Below are 17,783 nucleotides of genomic sequence, written 5' to 3'. Positions count from 1 at the left end.
CTGGTTTTGGTGACATGATTTTTTAATTATCGTCGGATACTCCCCATTAACCATGGACCTTGCCGTTGGTGGGGAGGCTAGCTTGCCTCAGCGATACAGGTAGCCGTACCGTAGGTGCAACCACAACGGAGGGGTATCTGTTGAGAGGTCAGACAAACGTGTGGTTCCTGAAGAGGGGCAGCAGCCTTTTCAGTAGTTGTAGGGGCAACAGTCTGGATGATTGACTGATCTGGCCTTGTAACACTAATCAAAACGGCCTTGCTGTGCTGGTACTGCAAACGGCTGAAAGCAAGGGGAAACTACAGCCGTAATTTTTCCCGTGGGCATGCAGCTTACTGTATAGCATGGGAGAGCTGCATAAAACCAGTCTCTTGACTGAAGACCACAACAACAACTTCGTCGGATAGTCGTCATGTTGTGTATGACGTTTTTCGCATGTTTCCTACGTCATTTGTCAAAGCCAACGATTAGGTATCGAATATTACTCATTACATCTTCCACTATTTACAGACTTAAGACTTACATCTGCTTTCCATACATCCATCTTCACACAGTAGGTAGTTACTTAGCTGTTACAACCAAATATCGTCACTTGCACTTGTTGAGAAATTCATGGATGGAATAGGAGCTGGCCACCAAAAAATCTTTTAAATCATGTTTAAATTGTGCCTTGTCTGAAACCTAATTCTTAATGGTTGCTGGTAACTTACTGAAAATATGCGTTTTTGAATACTGGACTCCTTTCTGGGCAAGAGTAAGTGATTTTAAATCTTTATGTATATTGTTCTCATTCCTAGTGTACTGTGTACTAAGCAGTTAGTTGGAAAAAGAAATGTATTATTTAGCCTACAATAAACTTCATGAAGGAATCAGCTGAGAAGCTGTAGTTAGTATGTCAAATTCTTTGACTAGGTTTAGACATGATGTTCTTGGATGTACACTACACATTACTCTTATTATATGCTTCTGTACTCTAAAAATTTTTCCTCGTTGTGTGGAGTTACTCCAAAATATGATACCATATGACATAATGAAGTGAAGATAAGCAAAATATGCCAGTTTTTTAATATTTATATCTCCTATGTCTGACATCATTCGCATTGAAAACACAGACTTGTTTAGGTGCTTTAGCAATTTGTTAGTATGTCGCTCCCAACTGAATTTATTATCAAGTTGTAATCCCATGAATTTTACACTCTCAACTTCTCCAATGTCCATGTTTTCATATTTTATACACCAACTAGAAGGAAATCTCTTGGAAGTTCTGAACTGCATATAGTGGGTCTTTTCAAAGTTTAATGACAGTGAATTGGCTATGAACCACTTATTAATGTCAGTAAAAATTTGATTACCTGTCCTTTCTAAATTTATATTTGATTTGCTATTTATTGCAGTGTTTGTATCATCTGCATATAAGACATACTTGGCATCTGGTAATGTAACAGATGACATCATCATCATTTAAGACTGATTATGCCTTTCAGCGTTCAGTCTGGAGCATAGTCCCCCTTATAAAATTACTCCATGATCTGCTATTCAATGCTAACATTGGTGCCTCTTCTGATGTTAAGCCTATTACTTCAAAATCTTTCTTAACCAAATCCAGGTACCTTCTCCTTGGTCTGCCCCGACTCCTCCTACCCTCTACTGCTGAACCCATGAGTCTCTTGGGTAACCTTGCTTCTCCCATGCGTGTAACATGACCCCACCATCTAAGCCTATTCGCCCTGACTGCTACATCTATAGAGTTCATTCCCAGTTTTTCTTTGATTTCCGCATTGTGGACACCCTCCTGCCATTGTTCCCATCTACTAGTACCTTCAGTCATCCTAGATACTTTCATCCACCCAGCTTTCGCTCCCATACAACAAAGTTGGTCGAAAGATTGAACGGTGCACAGATAGCTTAGTCTTGGTACTGACTTCCGTCTTGCAGAAGAGAGTAGATCGTAGCTGAGCACTCACTGCATTAGCTTTGCTACACCTCTCCTCCAGTTCCTTCACTATGTTGCCATCCTGTGAGAATATGCATCCTAAGTAATTGAAACCGTCCACCTGTTCTAACTTTGTTCCTCCTATTTGGCACTAAATCCGTTTATATCTCTTTCTCACTGACATTACTTTCGTTTTGCAGATGCTAATCTTCATACCATAGTCCTTACATTTCTGATCTAGCTCTGAAATATTACTTTGCAAACTTTCAATCGAATCTGCCATCACAACTAAGTAATCCGCATATGCAGGACTGCTTATTTTGTGTTCACATATATTAATCTCACCCAGCCAGTCTATTGTTTGCAACATATGATCCATAAATAATATGAACAACATTGGAGACAGGTTTCAGCCTTGTCTTACCCCTGAAACTACTCTGAACGATGAACTCAATTTACCATCAACTCTAAGTGCTGCCTGACTATCCATGTAAAGACCTTTAATTGCTTGCAACAATTTGCCTCCTATTGCATAATCTCGTAGAACAGACAATAACTTCCTCCTAGGAACCCGGTCATATGCCTTTTCTAGTTCTATCAAGCATTGATTCAATTCCCTGTTCCACTCATAACACTTCTCCATTATTTGCCGTAAGCTAAAGATCTGGTCGTGACAGCCTCTAAGAGGCCTAAGCCCACACTGATTTTCATCCAATTGGTCCTCAACTAATACTCGCACTTTCTTTCAACAATACCTGAGAAGATTTTACCCACAACACTGATTAAAGAGATACCTCTGTAGTTTTTACAATTTTTCTGTTTCCATGTTTAAAGATTGGTGCGATTACTGCTTTTGTCCAGTCTGATGGAACCTGTCCCGACTCCCACGCCATTTCAATTATCATGTGTAGCCATTTAAGACCTGACATTCCACTGTATTTGGTGAGTTCCGACTTAATTTCATCCACCCCAGCTGCTTTATTGCACTGCACTCTATTGACCATTTTCTCCACTTCCTCAAATGTGATCCTATTTCCATCATCATTCCTATCCCATTGTACCTCGAAATCTGAAACATTACTGGTCGTATTTTCACCTACATTGAGCAACTCTTCAAAATATTCTCTCCATCTGCCCAAGGAATCCACAGGATTCACCAGCAGTTTTCCTGACCTGTCCAAAATACTTGTCATTTCCTTCTTACCTCCCTTTCGAAGACTGCTAATTACACTCGAGAATGGTTTTCCAACAGCTTGACCCAAAGTCTCCAACCTGTTTCCAAAGTCTTCCCAAGATTTGTTCTTGGATGCTGCAATTATCTGTTTGGCTTTCTTTCTTTCTTCAACATAACTTTCTCTGTCTACCTGAGTTCTAGTATGTAGCCATTTTTGATACGCCTTCTTTTTCCTTTTACAGGCTGCCTTGACTGTGTCATTCCACCAAGCTGTTTGCTTCATCCTACCTTTACACACTACTGTTCCAAGACATTCTTTAGCTACTTCTAGTACTGTGTCCCTGTACCTTGTCCATTCCTTTTCCAATGACTGTAATTGACTACATTCAACTAGCTGGCACCTTTCTGAGATCATTGTTATGTACTTGTGCCTGATTTCCTTATCCTGAAGTTTCTCCACTCTTATCCTCCTACATATGGATCTGACCTCCTGCACTTTTGGCCTCACAATCCCAATTTCACTGCAGATTAAATAATGATCAGTGTCATCAAAGAATCCCCTGAATACACATGTGTCCCTCACAGCCTTCCTGAATTCCTGATCTGTTATTATATAGTCAATGACAGATCTGGTTCCCCTGCCTTCCCAAGTATACCGGTGAATGTTCTTATGTTTAAAAAATGAGTTTGTGATTACTAAGCCCATACTGGCACAGAAATCCAAGAGTTGTTTCCCGTTACTGTTGGCCTCCATATCCTCTCCAAATTTACCCGTAACCTTTTCATACCCTTCTGTTCGATTTCCAATCCTGGCATTAAAATCACCAATGAGTAGAACACTGTCCTTGTCCTTTACTTTAACAACTACATTACTGAGTGCCTATAAAAACTAACCATCTTATCTTGATCTGTCCCTTCACAATGCGAATATACTGACACAGTCCTAATTTTCTTGCTAGACACTGTCAAATCTATCCACATCAGTCGTTCGTTTACATACCTTATTGCAACTACGCTGGCTTCCATTTCTCTCCTGATGTAAAGCCCTACACCCCATTGTGCTATTCCTGCTTTGACTCCTGACAGGTAGACCTTGTATTCTCCCACTTCTTCTTCTTTCTCACCCCTTACCTGAATGTCACTAACAGCTAAAACGTCCAATGCCATCTTACTTGCAGCCTCTGCCAGCTCTACCTTCTTCCCAGAGTAGCCCCCATTGATGTTAATTGCTCCCCATCCCATTACCATTTGTTTGCCATGTCTTATCTTAGGAGTCCCTGGTTTGTCAGTTAGAGGTGGGACTCCGTCACCTCCAAAGGTCCGAGGCATTTTGCTCTGATTGTTGCCAGCATGGTTCATGGTGTAGGTTCCTGTAGTGATGTCCTAGTTCATGAACCACGGGCAACATATGAGTGGCCAAGTAAGTGGTCCCGACAGTTGGGATACCAGTTACTTTGGAATAAGGCTGGGCATCTCGGACATATTTTGAGTCGTGGTCACCTTTGTGCTCATACGGCAAAGACTACCAAATCCACCGGTTAGTCCCTCAACCGTTAGGGGTAAAACTCTAAAACTCAATGGGACTCGGGGCAAGTAAGGCTAGCAACCTGCTTCCCTGTTACTTTAAATATGATGCTGGCAACAATGAGAGCAAAATGCCTTAACAGATGACAGGTCACGAGTAAAAGTAGTGGGCCTAGTATGGAACCTTGGGAACACCACATGTAATTTCTCCCCAGTCAGATGATGTCCGATGGCCTACTGTTGGAGTGTTATGTTGTTTTCTATTAGGCCTAGTAATTTAAGACTGAAACCAGTTTGCAGCACTACCAGTGATGCCATCATATTTTAATTTACTTAAAAGAATGCTGTGATTCACACAGTCAAAAGCCTTTGGCAGGTCACAGAATATGCCAGTTGCCTCTAATTTGTTGTCTAATGTATTAAGGACATTTTCACTGTAATTGTAAATAGCGTTCTCAATATCAGAACCCTTAATAAACCCAAACTGTGACTTTGGCAGTATGTTATTTTCACTAAGGTGCTCAAGTAGATGTTTGTACAAAACCTTTTCAAAGATTTTTGTAAAAGCTGGCCACTCCAGCTGGCTATTGCTGGATGTATTTGTCTTTTTCTCATAATGCAGGTGTTAAGATTTCTGGATACCTTCTTCAATATTTTGCAGTAATTTTTGTAATGAGCTATAATGCTAGTATCAAAGGTGTCCCTACATACCAGATAGAGTTTCCTTTTTGTTTCACATGATATCATTATCCCTTGTGTGATCCATGGTTTCTTATTAAACTTCTGCTTAATTTGAGTTACCTTCAGGAGAAAACAATTTTCAAATAAGGTGCTAACTTTATTAATGAATGTTTTGTATCTTCCATTTGTGTTCTGGATGCTGTAAACATCCAACTAATTAATTTCTTTGAGTAATCTCCTAAATTACTCAGTGTTTGACTGTTTTATTGGCCTTCTGTACTCAGTTCTGATAGATGTTTTACCGTGACAATTTTTTCAAATTTAATGTTAGGTGTTGCATGTCCACCATTGCAGTAGTATCTGTTAAACAATATTCTTACATCTAATCACTATATCTGATGACGAAACTACGTTTCCAACATCGTATCATGATCCACCCTAACTCTCATCTTTCTATGGGTACTCAGTGCTTGAAAGTTGTAACACAATCCTGTTTCTGAGGCTTCTTTTCTGACTTGGCTGCTCCATATTCATCAGCAAAAGACTAATTGCATATGGAAGTGTAACATTCTCTGCTTCCATGCACACATCTCATGGGGTTATGGATTGGGGTACTCTTCTCTGTATTTACTGGATTCTGGTCTCATCCCAGTGGACTATGGTTACCACCTTTATGGCTTAGTGACACCTTCGCCTTTGAAACTGTTACACTCAGTTCGTCTTTATGGAGATCGCCTGGCACTTTTCACACGAGTCTTGGAGACAGTCTGCTTACTGAAGCTGGAATCTTACCTCTTCAGTTCCAATGGTAACATTTCTTGGTTTTATGTACAATCATCATTCAGCAGTTCCATGATAATCCAACATATCCTATTCTTTTTGCATACAAGTATTGTTGACCACCTGATAGCCATTCTCAGGTGGAATTACCAGTTGGAATGCGCCTCGCAGTCCTCGCGAGGATTTCTGTCACTCGTCCCTGGGATGTGCTCCTTGTGTAAGCCACAAATTAGGATTGGTCTATTTCAAAGTCCTAAAGTCTGATTCCCCCATGACCTTTTGGTGTCTGTTACATTCAGTTGTCCAGGAATTTCAGGACACTACTTTCTTTCATTCTGACAGCTCTCAAACTGTAGATAAGATGGGATATGCTTTTACATCCCCTGTTGGCCATTAACACCATTTGATGCCAGGAACTTATAATGTTTGTACAGAGGAGCTGATAGTCTTTAATGGACACTTTTACTATATTAAACGGGCCTCCCTTGATCACATTTTAATATGTGGTGACTCAGAGAGTAGACCTTAAGTCATTGACCATTGTTGCTTTAGGTCCCCTGTGGTCTGCTATTCATGACTTTCTCACTGAACTTAGTCATACCAAGTGCTCGATTGTCTTTTCCTTGACACCACGTCATGTGGGTAGCCCAGGGAATAAACTGGCCTTATCATTTGTCTAGAGGAGTGGTATCCAGCCCCCCATTCACTTTACCAATCCCAGGTGCATATTTGCAGGTGGAAATAAGACCTATGCTCTCTCAGAGATGAAATGACATCTGGATAGCTACTGCCCCTTCTAATAAACCCTGCACTATCAAGGAAACTGTTGGTTAATTACACTTTTCCCTCCCTCCCTCCTGGAAGGAATCCACCAGCCCATGTCACTTGCTCATTGGTCATATTAGGCTAACATTATGGTTGTGGAGCCTTACAGACAGTGGCTCATATCATGGTGGGATGCCCACATTATAGTTGTGGAGCCTTACAGACATTAGCTCATATCATGGTGGAATGCCCTTCTTCAGGCCCTCCATGCCAAGCATGGCCTTCCAAATTCTGTACCTGAAATAATGGCAGATGATTCATGGTTGGTTGAGCTGCTTTTCTGTGTTTTTTTTTCTTTTTTCTTCTGTGAAAGTGGTTTTTACTTTTTGATATAAGGTTTTAAGCTATCTTTGGCACAGGGCTGGGGTGAATGTGGTTGGCACGTCTCCTGCTGCATGATTCGTCTAGGGGACCACCACCAACCCTACCTCTTCGACCAGCCCACTATTTCATCCCTCTCTTACTCTGTTTCAATTGCTTTTAGATGTGATTTGCCTCCTTTTCTGCTGGACTCTATTTTTTCTTTTAGACATAGGACTCTGTTGAATAGCGAGTGCTCTTTAATGCCGTGACTGCACTGGTGCAGGGGTGGGAGAGCTATGTGGTGAGGTGCCCCCTGTCACATGTGGATGCCCACCTCCTCCCCTCTTGTCGTTGTTATTCACTGTCCAGTGGATGTGGGATGAGACCTGGGAGACCCCTTGCTGCTCTGACATATGTACCAGCCTGATCCACACATTTCTCCATAAATTAGTTTTCAGCTCCAGCATCAGACTTGCCTTCAATGCTCCAATCATACACCTCCTACCTACTTTAATTGTCAGAGAACATTCTTGCAGGTGTCACCAATTCCTGATGAACTTCCTTTGGATTGAGTTACTGCTGATGTTACTGTTTAGTCCCTCTACCTCCAATCAACCAACCAAATGATCCAGAATATACAAACATTATGAGCCAAGAAGCCATGAGAACCATCTAGAAATGATTAATATATAAAAAAAAAAATTGCTGTTGATGGGATTCAAAGAGGTGACATGCCGTAACCATGCAACAATGACAACTGTTACTTAACAAGTCATGCAGAACAGCGTGCGGCATTGTTCCCTCTCCTAAAGAAACAGTGCCCCGCTGTTTCAGATGTTCTCATTGGAACCAACTACAGCACCCTTGATCTAGATCTGGCCCATGGCAGTGCTGGACGGTTCTCACATTTTGGTCGTGTTATTGCACCCATTTCCCTCTACTGAAGGGTCTCATATGGAGGACTTGGAGAATGTCTCTGCCTTTGTTTTTTTTGATGAGGGATACTAATTCTCGACTTCAGGTGTGATGTCTGATGAGTGACATAGGATATGATATAGCCCAAAATAGTGCTTTAATAACTTTTCCAATAGTCCCACTTCCCACACACGTTTAAAAATTTTTACCAAGTGTCTCAGGCTGTATCTCACTGGCGAGCAGTAGGTATTGTAGCACTTTCAGTCCTCCTGAATGTCGAGGGTCCATATGCAAACCAGCTGTTTTGCTTCTTTGATCCTGCTGATGAAGGTGATTCACATATTCACCTTGTGTATCATCCAGTTGAAGCAGGAACACTGTAGTCATTATTGTTCCAGTGTCATGGGACTGGATCTGAACGAACTGTGAACCCTGTATTGCCTTGCTTAGCTGTGTTGTATGTGAATGTTATGACAAGCAGTATAGTGCCCCAATCTCTCTGTTCTCACATCAGCGTACATGGAGAGCACATCTACCAGTGTCGTATTAGTCTGCTGGTGGCAGACAGTCATCTTCATGTGGATGATGTCAAAACTTGGAATTACCTCTGATACTAGTCTAGACTGGAAAACTTTTCCATGGTCATAGACCCATGCTTCTGAATGGTTTATTTTATGAGGAATCTTGCAGTTTGCATAGCTTCAGCAGTGAGCACAATTTTCCGATAGTGTAGCAGGTGAGGTAGTCAGTGCAGACTGTTAGCCATCAATTCTCGTTTGTCCACTTTGAGAGCCTTGCCAAAATGTCATTTCCAATTCGGTGAGATGATGCTGCTGCAGCAGGAATTAGTACTTGACACCTCAGTGGTAATTGTGGCACACGTTTCTTCTGTGACACATGTTTGTGCTGTTGGCATTCCTTACAGTGACTCACATAATGTCTAATGGATGTGTGGTCAGTGATGCATGCATCTGATTCTGTCCAGAATCTTCATGAACCTCAGCTGTTCGGCCATAGAAACATCATGGAAAAACCTAAATGTGCCTAACCACAGATGAGATGGGATGCAGAGCAACCATTTCTGCCATATTGTATCATAGTTTCTCTTATACTATGTTTTGTTAGGTAATTGATATTCTCCTATGGATGGTTCTTACTTCTTAAAGGCTTTGTGGTTTTCTGCGATGCTGTTCTTTAAGGCAAAGAATGTTTTGAGTAGACCATGTGCCATTGCAGATACACGCTAAGGCCACCCTCGCTTTATCCATTTGGCAACTGTACAGAGAGTATGGTCCACTCTCGTCTGAGCTGCGACAAGTGGAGCATCAAGAGAAATGCCACTTAAAGCAGCGATGGCTGAGATTCCACTCTTGCTGCAGCATTCCGCCAAAGGATTCCTTGAAAGGCAGTTAGCATCCTTGTGTTTGCATCCACTTTGTAGCACTGTGATATACTCTTGAAGCTTCTGTGCCAATCATGCCTATCAAATTGATTGATCTTTCAGGCTAATAAGAAACATAAAGGAGGATCAAAGACACACTTGAAGGTCCAATGAGATCAGCTTGTAGCCTCTTCTCCACTTTGTCCCAAATTATATACTGTTTAGTCGGCGACACCATACGTGAGTGCTCGCTAATTGATAAATGACCCCCAGTGTTGACACAGTCTGTTACCGTAGGCTACTTGGCCTGTCTTCTCCACTCCAGATTTGAAAGCATCTGAGAACTGGCACAGAGTGGTTAACACTTGCACTATTGGCAGTTTGATAGCAGCTTCCTCAACTTTGTAGTCTGTAGTGCTAGCAGAGATTGAGTTTCCATCAGTGGCATTAAGTTCTGAATCATGGACTGGTTTAGCTGTTCGTATACACACACCTTTAGGGGTGAGCCGTAGCTGCTCGTGAAAATTATTGATTAAATATTCTCATTGACTTCCTGGAATGCTTATGATTGTCACTGGTATGTAGGTTCCTTTTGTGAGCCGGTGAGTAGCTCTTTACAATTGACAAAAATATCACATTTTAACTGAGTACTAGTCTCAGAACTGTAATTCTTGTTGTTAGTGACAGCAGGATAACAATGGTTCCAGTTGTAAACAACTGTCCATAGTAATCATTGTCATGTGTGCTTGTTGAAATAGCTTTGCTGGAGCTGTGATCTTACAGTCTATGACTGCTTGCGATACATGCAAGAAATTTCACCCAAGAATAATATCATGACTACATTCTGTTACAATGACAGATTCAAAGGGCGGTATTCTGACATTGACAATTGTTCTTTAAGTATGTGTGTCCGTTGGCTGGAGGCATTTCCCATTTGTAACCTTCAGTGTTGAAGTTGGCAATTGTGAGCACAATTTATTGGATGAAATACTGTGACACAGTAAATTCACATTTAATACAAACACATGTAAGTTCCGAGTCACTCAGATTGAATGACACCAGCCAAAAAAAAGGGACCATGCGTAGTCCAGAGTCCAAGCCTAGGTAGTCAATTGATAGCCGCCGGCAAAGTGAAAGTTCCCTTTAAATGAGCAGATGAGAGGATACATGCTCTGAGCTGTGGGTGCACAATTATAGCTGGTTGGTGGTTGCAGCGTCCCACCGGTAACATGGCGTGCATTCCGGGAGCATGGCAGTGTCAATGTAGAGCCACTCCTAAGGGCCCAGCAGTGACCAAAGTGAAAATACTGGATGGTGCAAATGATTGCTGAGCATAAGCAGTGCAAGACTGGATCGTGGTCTCAATATCCTTGTTGATGGCTAGCTAGTATATGTGATGGTGTGCCAGCTGTTTCGAGTGGTATATACCCTAGCAACCTGCATGCAGGAGTGCAAGCATTCTGGGATGCAGAGCTCGAGGAATAATGACCTTAGGCTGTTTGTGTTCTGCTGGCACGTGGAGTATGGCTTCATAGAGAGAGAGTCTGTTCTTTAAGGCAAAGAACATTTTGAGTAGACTATGTGCCATTGCAGATACACGCTGAGGCCACCCTTGCTTAATCCATTTGGAAACTGTACATAGAGTAGGTTCCACTTTTGTCTGGGTCATAACTAGTTGAGCATCAAGAAGAAAATCATGAAGGGCCAGTGAAGAACCAGGATCCAGCTTCTTGGACATCAGATGTGGGATCTGGCCTGCAAGGAAACAGGACAAAGCATTGTGTTCGGGTAACGGCTTGCGGTCTTATAAATGATTTTGTATGTATAATTCGATAAGAACAACATCCCTATTGCAGCCTTTGTGCTGTCATACCTGGGAAATCAGAACACAATTAACGGCTTGTGGCCTGCCAGCAGCTGGAATTAAATGCCATGTGGATAGGTATAAATTTCTTAACAACATAAATGGTAGCCAATGCCTCTTTTTCAATCTGGGGTTAGTTGTGCTGGTCAGTGTTGAGTGTCCTGAAAATGAATGCAATAGGGTGTTCGGAACCATCAACTTCCTTATGGGACAGCACGGCACCCATGCATTATTGTGAGGCATCTCTGGCTAGAAGTGAGGCTATTCCCGTGAAAATGCAATGAAGCACAGCACTGTTCGGAGGGTTCGTTTAGGCATGAGGAAAGTTGCATCGCATTCTGGAATGTAACCCCGTTTTTCAGGAATGCATTGAGCAGGTGGGACATCTTTACAACCACAATACCTTATTTTTCCTGTAAACAATTGTAGTTACTTGTGATTCTGGGGCCTGTGTGTGTTGTCTATGGCAAGGACGTGTTGCTTGGCAGGAGAGATGCCCTGCTTGCTGGTTATAAATCCAGTGAAGTTGAAAAAATTTGCACTTCTGGAGATTACATTTGAGGCCTGCATCTGTTAAGAACACAAAGATTACAAAATACGAAGGTGCTCAGTGGTGTATGCCCCAGTTCCTATGATGTCATTCATATAATTGCACCACAAAGGAATGTCTTGTATCAGCTGTTCCAAGTAACATTGAGATACTGCCAGGGAACTGGTAGTACAAAAAGGCAGATGGTTATACTGGTAGAGGCCAGAGCGGCTGTAGATCACCAACAGGTCTTGAGAATCCAGATGTAATGGTAATTGCAAGTATGCTTCTGACAAATTGATATAAGTATAATGGTCACAGTTTTTCATCTTGGTCTTCCAAGCACAGGATTGGAAAAGTATCTACAATGATCTGGATGTTAATGGCCTAATAAACAGCATCTAACTAGAGAGAGTTATCTGGTTTCTTTACTAACATGATGAGAGAAACCCACTGACTTGAGGAGACAGGTGTAATCACATTGAGGGCTTCCAACCTGTCCAGTGCCACTTTGACTACATCCCACAGGACAAGCAGGATCAGGCATATCCACAAAAAGCGTCACAGATCCTGGTTTCACGTGGAAGCTTCCTGCTACTGCTGTAGCCTGGCTTAAGCTTCTAGTGAACTGATCAGAATATGAGACAGTTAATTCTTCAGTGCAGTTGTACAGAATCTCTATGGACAACAAGCACCATTTTCTGAAATGGAGAAGTCAATCTGAATGCAAATTCAATATGTTTTCCACATTAATGGAACTAGTTATTGAGAATGAAAGTTTCAAGGAGACATTTTTATTACAGACTTCTGTAGTATTAAAACGCCTTTCACCTGTGTGTTGTGTGTCATTGTCACTATACACAATTACTCTCTTATGAAGTGGTTGTAGTGGGGTGGAGGTGGAAGGGGGGGGGGGGGGGGGGGACTGGGGGACTTAACACAATGTGTTGTTGTTGTTGTGGTCTTAGTCCAAAGGCTGGTTTGATGCTGCTCTCCATGCTGCTTCATCTTGCTGAACCCATATCTTGTTCTCCCTCTACGATTTTTGCCCCCACCTTCCCTCCATTGCTAAATTGGTGATCTTTTGATGTCTCAGAATGTGTCCTATCAACCAATCCCTTCTTTTGGTCAAGTTGTGACACAAATTCCTTGTCTCCCCATTCTACTCAATATCTTCTCATTAGTTACATGATTGACCCGTTTAATCTTCAGCATTCTTCTGCAGCACCACATTTCAAATGTTTTCGTTCTCTGTTTATATAAACTGTTTATTATCCATGTTTCACTTTTGTACATGGCTTCACTCCAGATAAATATCTCCAGGAAAGACTGCCTAGCAAACAGATTTCTCTTTTTCATCTCCAGGAAAGACTGCCTAGCAAACAGATTTCTCTTTTTCAAAAATTCTTTTCTTGGCATTGCCAGTCTACATTTTATATCCTGTCTATTCTGGCCATCATCAGTTATTTTCCTGGCAAAATAGCAAAATTCATCTGCTACTTTAAGTGTCTTGTTTCCTAATCTGATCCTCTTAGCATCACCTGATTTAATTCGACTTTATTCCATTATCCTTGTCTTGTTGATGTTCATCTTATATCCTCCTTTCAAGGCACTGTCCATTCCATTCAATTGCTCTTCCAAGTCCTTTGGTGTCTCTGACAGAATTACAATGTCATTGGCAAACCTCAGTACTTTTATTCGTTTTCCCTGAACTTAAATTCCTACTCCAAATTTTTATTTGGTTTCCTTTACTGCTTGTTCATTGTACAGACTGAATAACATTGGGGATAGGCTACAACCATATCCTACTCCCCTCTCAACCACTGCTTCCTTTTCATGCTTCTTGACTCTTATAACTGCTATCTGGTTCCTGCACAAGTTGTAAATAGCCTTTCGCTCCTTGTATTTTTCCGCTGCTGCCTTCAGAATTTTGAAGAGAGTGTTCCAGTCAACATTGTCAAAAGCTTTCTCGAAGTCCACAAATGGTAAAAATGTAGGACTGTGTTTCCTTAACCTATCCTCTAAGGTAATTCGTAGGGTCAGTATTTCCTTGCATGTTTCTACATTTCTCTGGAATCCAAACTGATCTTCCTCAAGGTCAGCTTCTACCAGTTCTTCTGTAAAGCATTCGTGTTAGTAATTTGCAGCCATGACTTAAATTGCATGTTCGGTAATTTTCACACCTGTCAGTAACCGCTTGCTTTGGAATTGGAATTACTGCATTCCTCTTTAAGTCTGAGGGCATCTCGCTTGTTTCACCTACATTGTGCACCAGATGGAATAGTTTGGATGTGGCTGGCACTCCCAGGGCTATCTATCATTATGATGGAATAATGTCTGTTCCTGGGGCCTTGTTCAGAGTTTTGTCAAATTATTTTCACAGTATCATATCTCCCATCTCATTTTCATCTACGTCCTCTTCCCTTTCTATAATATTTCTTTAAAGTTCATTTCCCTTGTACAGACCCTCTTCATAACCCTTACCTTTCAGCTTTCTCTTCATTGCTTGGGACTGGTTTACCATCTGAGCTCATAGATATTCATACAACTGCTTCTCTTTACCCCACAGGCCTCTTTAATTTTTCTGTAAGGGGCATCTATCTTTCACGTAGTGATATATGTTTCTAAATCCTTACTTTTGTCCTCCAGCCATTCGTGCTTGGCCATTTGCACTTCCTGTCAGTTTCACTTTTTAAATGTTTATATTCCCTTTTGCCTGCCTCATTTGCTGCATTTTTAAATTTGCCACTTTCATCAGTGAAATTAAATATCTCTTGTGTTATCCAAGGATTCCTTCTAGCCTTGTCTTTTTACCTGTCTTATCCCCTGCTGCCTTCACTGTTTCATCTCTGAAAGCTATCCATTCATCACCTACTTTAGTCCCTTCCCATGTTCTAGCCAGCCATTGTATAATGCTCCCTCTGAACATCTCATCAACATCAGGATTTTACAACTTATTCCGGTCCTATCTCTTTAATTGCCTACCTTCTTTCGAATTTCTTCAATTCCAATTTACAGTTTATAACCGATAAACTGTGGTCAGAGTCCACATCTGCCCCTGGAAATGTCTTACAATTTAAAATCTTCTTCCTAAATCTCTGTCTAACCATTATGTAATCAAGCTGAAACCTTTCAGTGTCTCCAGGTTTTTTCCATGTATGTAGCCTTCTATTATGATTCTTAAACAGAGTGATCGCAATGATTAGATTATGCTCTCTGCAAAATTGTACCAGGCGGCTTCCTCTTTCCCCCAGTCCTTCTCTTCCTTTTCCTGCTATTGAATTCACGTCGCTCATCAAGATTAAATTTTCATCAATCTCTTCATCATCTGCAGATCTAGTTGGCATGTAAACTTGTACTGCTGTGGTGGACAGGGGCTTCGTGTCTATCTTGGCTATGATAATGCATTCACTATGCTGTTCATAGTAGCTTGCCCACACTCCTATTTTCTTATCCGTTATTAAACCTACTCCCGCATTACTCGTATTTGATGTTGTATTTATAACCCTGTATTCACCTTACCAGAAGTCCTGCTTTTCCTGCCAATGCGCTACACTAATTCCCACTCTATCAAACTTTAACCTATGGATTTCCCTTTTTAAATTTTCTAACTTATCTGTTTGATTGAGGGATCTAACAATCCACACTGTGATCCATAGAATGCTAGTTTTGTTTATCCTGATGATGACATCCTCCTGAGTAGCCCCTGTCCAGAGAGCCGAATGGGGGACTATTTTCCCTCTGGAATATTTTACCCGAGAGGATGCCATCATCATGTCTTTGGGAACGATTACGGTTGTTGTTTTCCCTTGCTTTCAACTGTTTGCAGTACCTGCACAGCAAGGCCATATTGGTTGAAGTTTCAAGGACATATCAGTCGATCATCCAGACTATTGACCCTGCAACACAACATAGGTAGAACCGTAAATGATAGAAGAAGATATTTTGGTATCCAGATGCAAAGGGACCCCAAAACTATTCACTGGTAGTATTAAAAACAACTTGGTAGGTTTACCTGTTTCTGGATGAGGCATTGTTACAATAGAGTGCACTGCTTCATGAGGTGAACATCGCCAAGGCCGGTCAAAGGAGGAAATGATAGAACAAGACTTGCTGTTATGCCTATAACGCCATGCGGGGTTGCTGAGACCCACTAACAATGTGGCTTTCTATGTTGTACGAAAAACAGATAGCTAAGCAGTGTCGGGGGTGAGGGTGTCAGTGGAAACACTGAGAACAAGAGGATGAAAGACTGAAAATCTCAGAAAATTCTTGGTGATTCAGCTGAGCGAGGGGGGGGGGGGGGGGGGGGGGGAGGGAGAGAGAGAGAGAGAGAGAGAGAGAGAGAGAGAGAGAGAGAGAGATATAGGTTTGGAAACACTTGGAAGTTTTCGGTGACCTTTTTGTATATCATAGAATGTAGTCTGCTTTAGCTGGCAGCAATAAATATTAGACATCACAGAAAAAGAATCCTCTGTGTCAACAAGCATCTGGACAGGATGACCGCTGATAATGAAGAATGACCATCATTCTTGTAACTATCGTCCCTGGACAGTTTTCATTTGTGGTGGCTAGACCTCCATGTATGGTTGCCTTGCTTAATTTTCCTAAATTAAGAGTCTAGGCAAACAGCTGATATGTCTGAATGATGAAGGAGAATGGCTTTGGAGCTTTGAGATGCTACGTCATCCAGAGTATGGTGACGAACTTTGTCCCACAAGTCAGCTATAATCATCTATAGTTGAATGGTATGAGTAGGACTGTTGTGATGGTTGACGTCTTCCATCGTAATAATTGTCTAACACTTGTATTCAGTGCCATAGTGTACAATGTGTCCAGGTGATCCACAGTGGAAACAGACTTTCACATTGTCCTGTGTCTCCAAATATTTGTTCTTCTGTGGGATATTAGACTTGGCAGAGGGGTTGGTTGTACCTCCATTTGTCAGATGATGGGTGATTGTTTGATGGCTGTAGCATAACTGGAAGTTGCCTGAGTCAAGTCCAGTCTTCATTGTGCAATTGACTGGCAACCAAGATTGGTACTAAAGGTCGGTTGGTACATCTCTTATTCAGCATTCTCTATGCCCTCCTGATGGGTGAGGACGACATTTATGACCAATATCTCTTGTGTACTCATTGTGAATTTCTGTCTGCCATAAACTGCTGGATCTTTTCTATTACCATCTGACATATGAGAGGAGTGAACTCATAGTCGTCTTCCACAACTGCCACCAGGACCACATTCAGGAGTCTGTCATACCTCTTTCATCCGATTCTTTTCTGTTGCCATTTCCTTGATGTCCTGGCACCACATGATGATTTCTTATTATTGGGCCATTCTTTACAAGAAGACCTTGGTACATGTGTTATGCAATTTGTTTAATCAAATATGAGAGTGTGATGGCTTGTGTCGTATTCGGATTCACAATGTTGCATGGGGCTAAAATATCCTACATGTACAACTGTGATTTCTCTATGACTTTGCTTGACCTTCAGTTGTTCAACTACTAAGTGGACTTCCTGTAGATTGTCAGCAAATGTTTTTTTAGTTCACCCTATAATTTATTCTAGCTATTGTAATTATTTTCATTGTTCTCAAAGACCTGCTGTACCCTACCATCCAAGTAAAAGTACACATTTGCCAAACACCTCATTTCCTCACACCTGTTCTATTTGGAAACCTGGTCAAATTCTTTCAGCGATTTTATTGGGTCCTGATAAGCAACTCTGAAGAACATTGATGGATACCTCATGTGCAGATTTCAAATTGTCTAATTGGAGCCATGGTGATGTATACGTTTTGAAATACCTGGTGTCTCCATCAGTGTCAGGTCATAATCAGGATAAAGTCCAAATCAAAAAGCACAGTAAT

The 17,783-nt window shown here is 41.4% G+C and overlaps 1 protein-coding gene across 2 annotated transcripts in view; it reads left to right on the top strand.

Annotated features, from left to right (window-relative positions):
* LOC126342462 (exosome complex component RRP4) overlaps positions 1-17,783 on the top strand; it is a 95,066-nt gene that overhangs the window by 468 nt on the left and 76,815 nt on the right. The window lies entirely within an intron of this gene.

This window comes from Schistocerca gregaria, chromosome 1 (genome assembly GCF_023897955.1).
Source record: "Schistocerca gregaria isolate iqSchGreg1 chromosome 1, iqSchGreg1.2, whole genome shotgun sequence".
Classification (NCBI taxonomy): Eukaryota; Metazoa; Arthropoda; class Insecta; order Orthoptera; family Acrididae; genus Schistocerca; species Schistocerca gregaria.
This window is presented reverse-complemented; position numbering and strand designations above follow the sequence as displayed.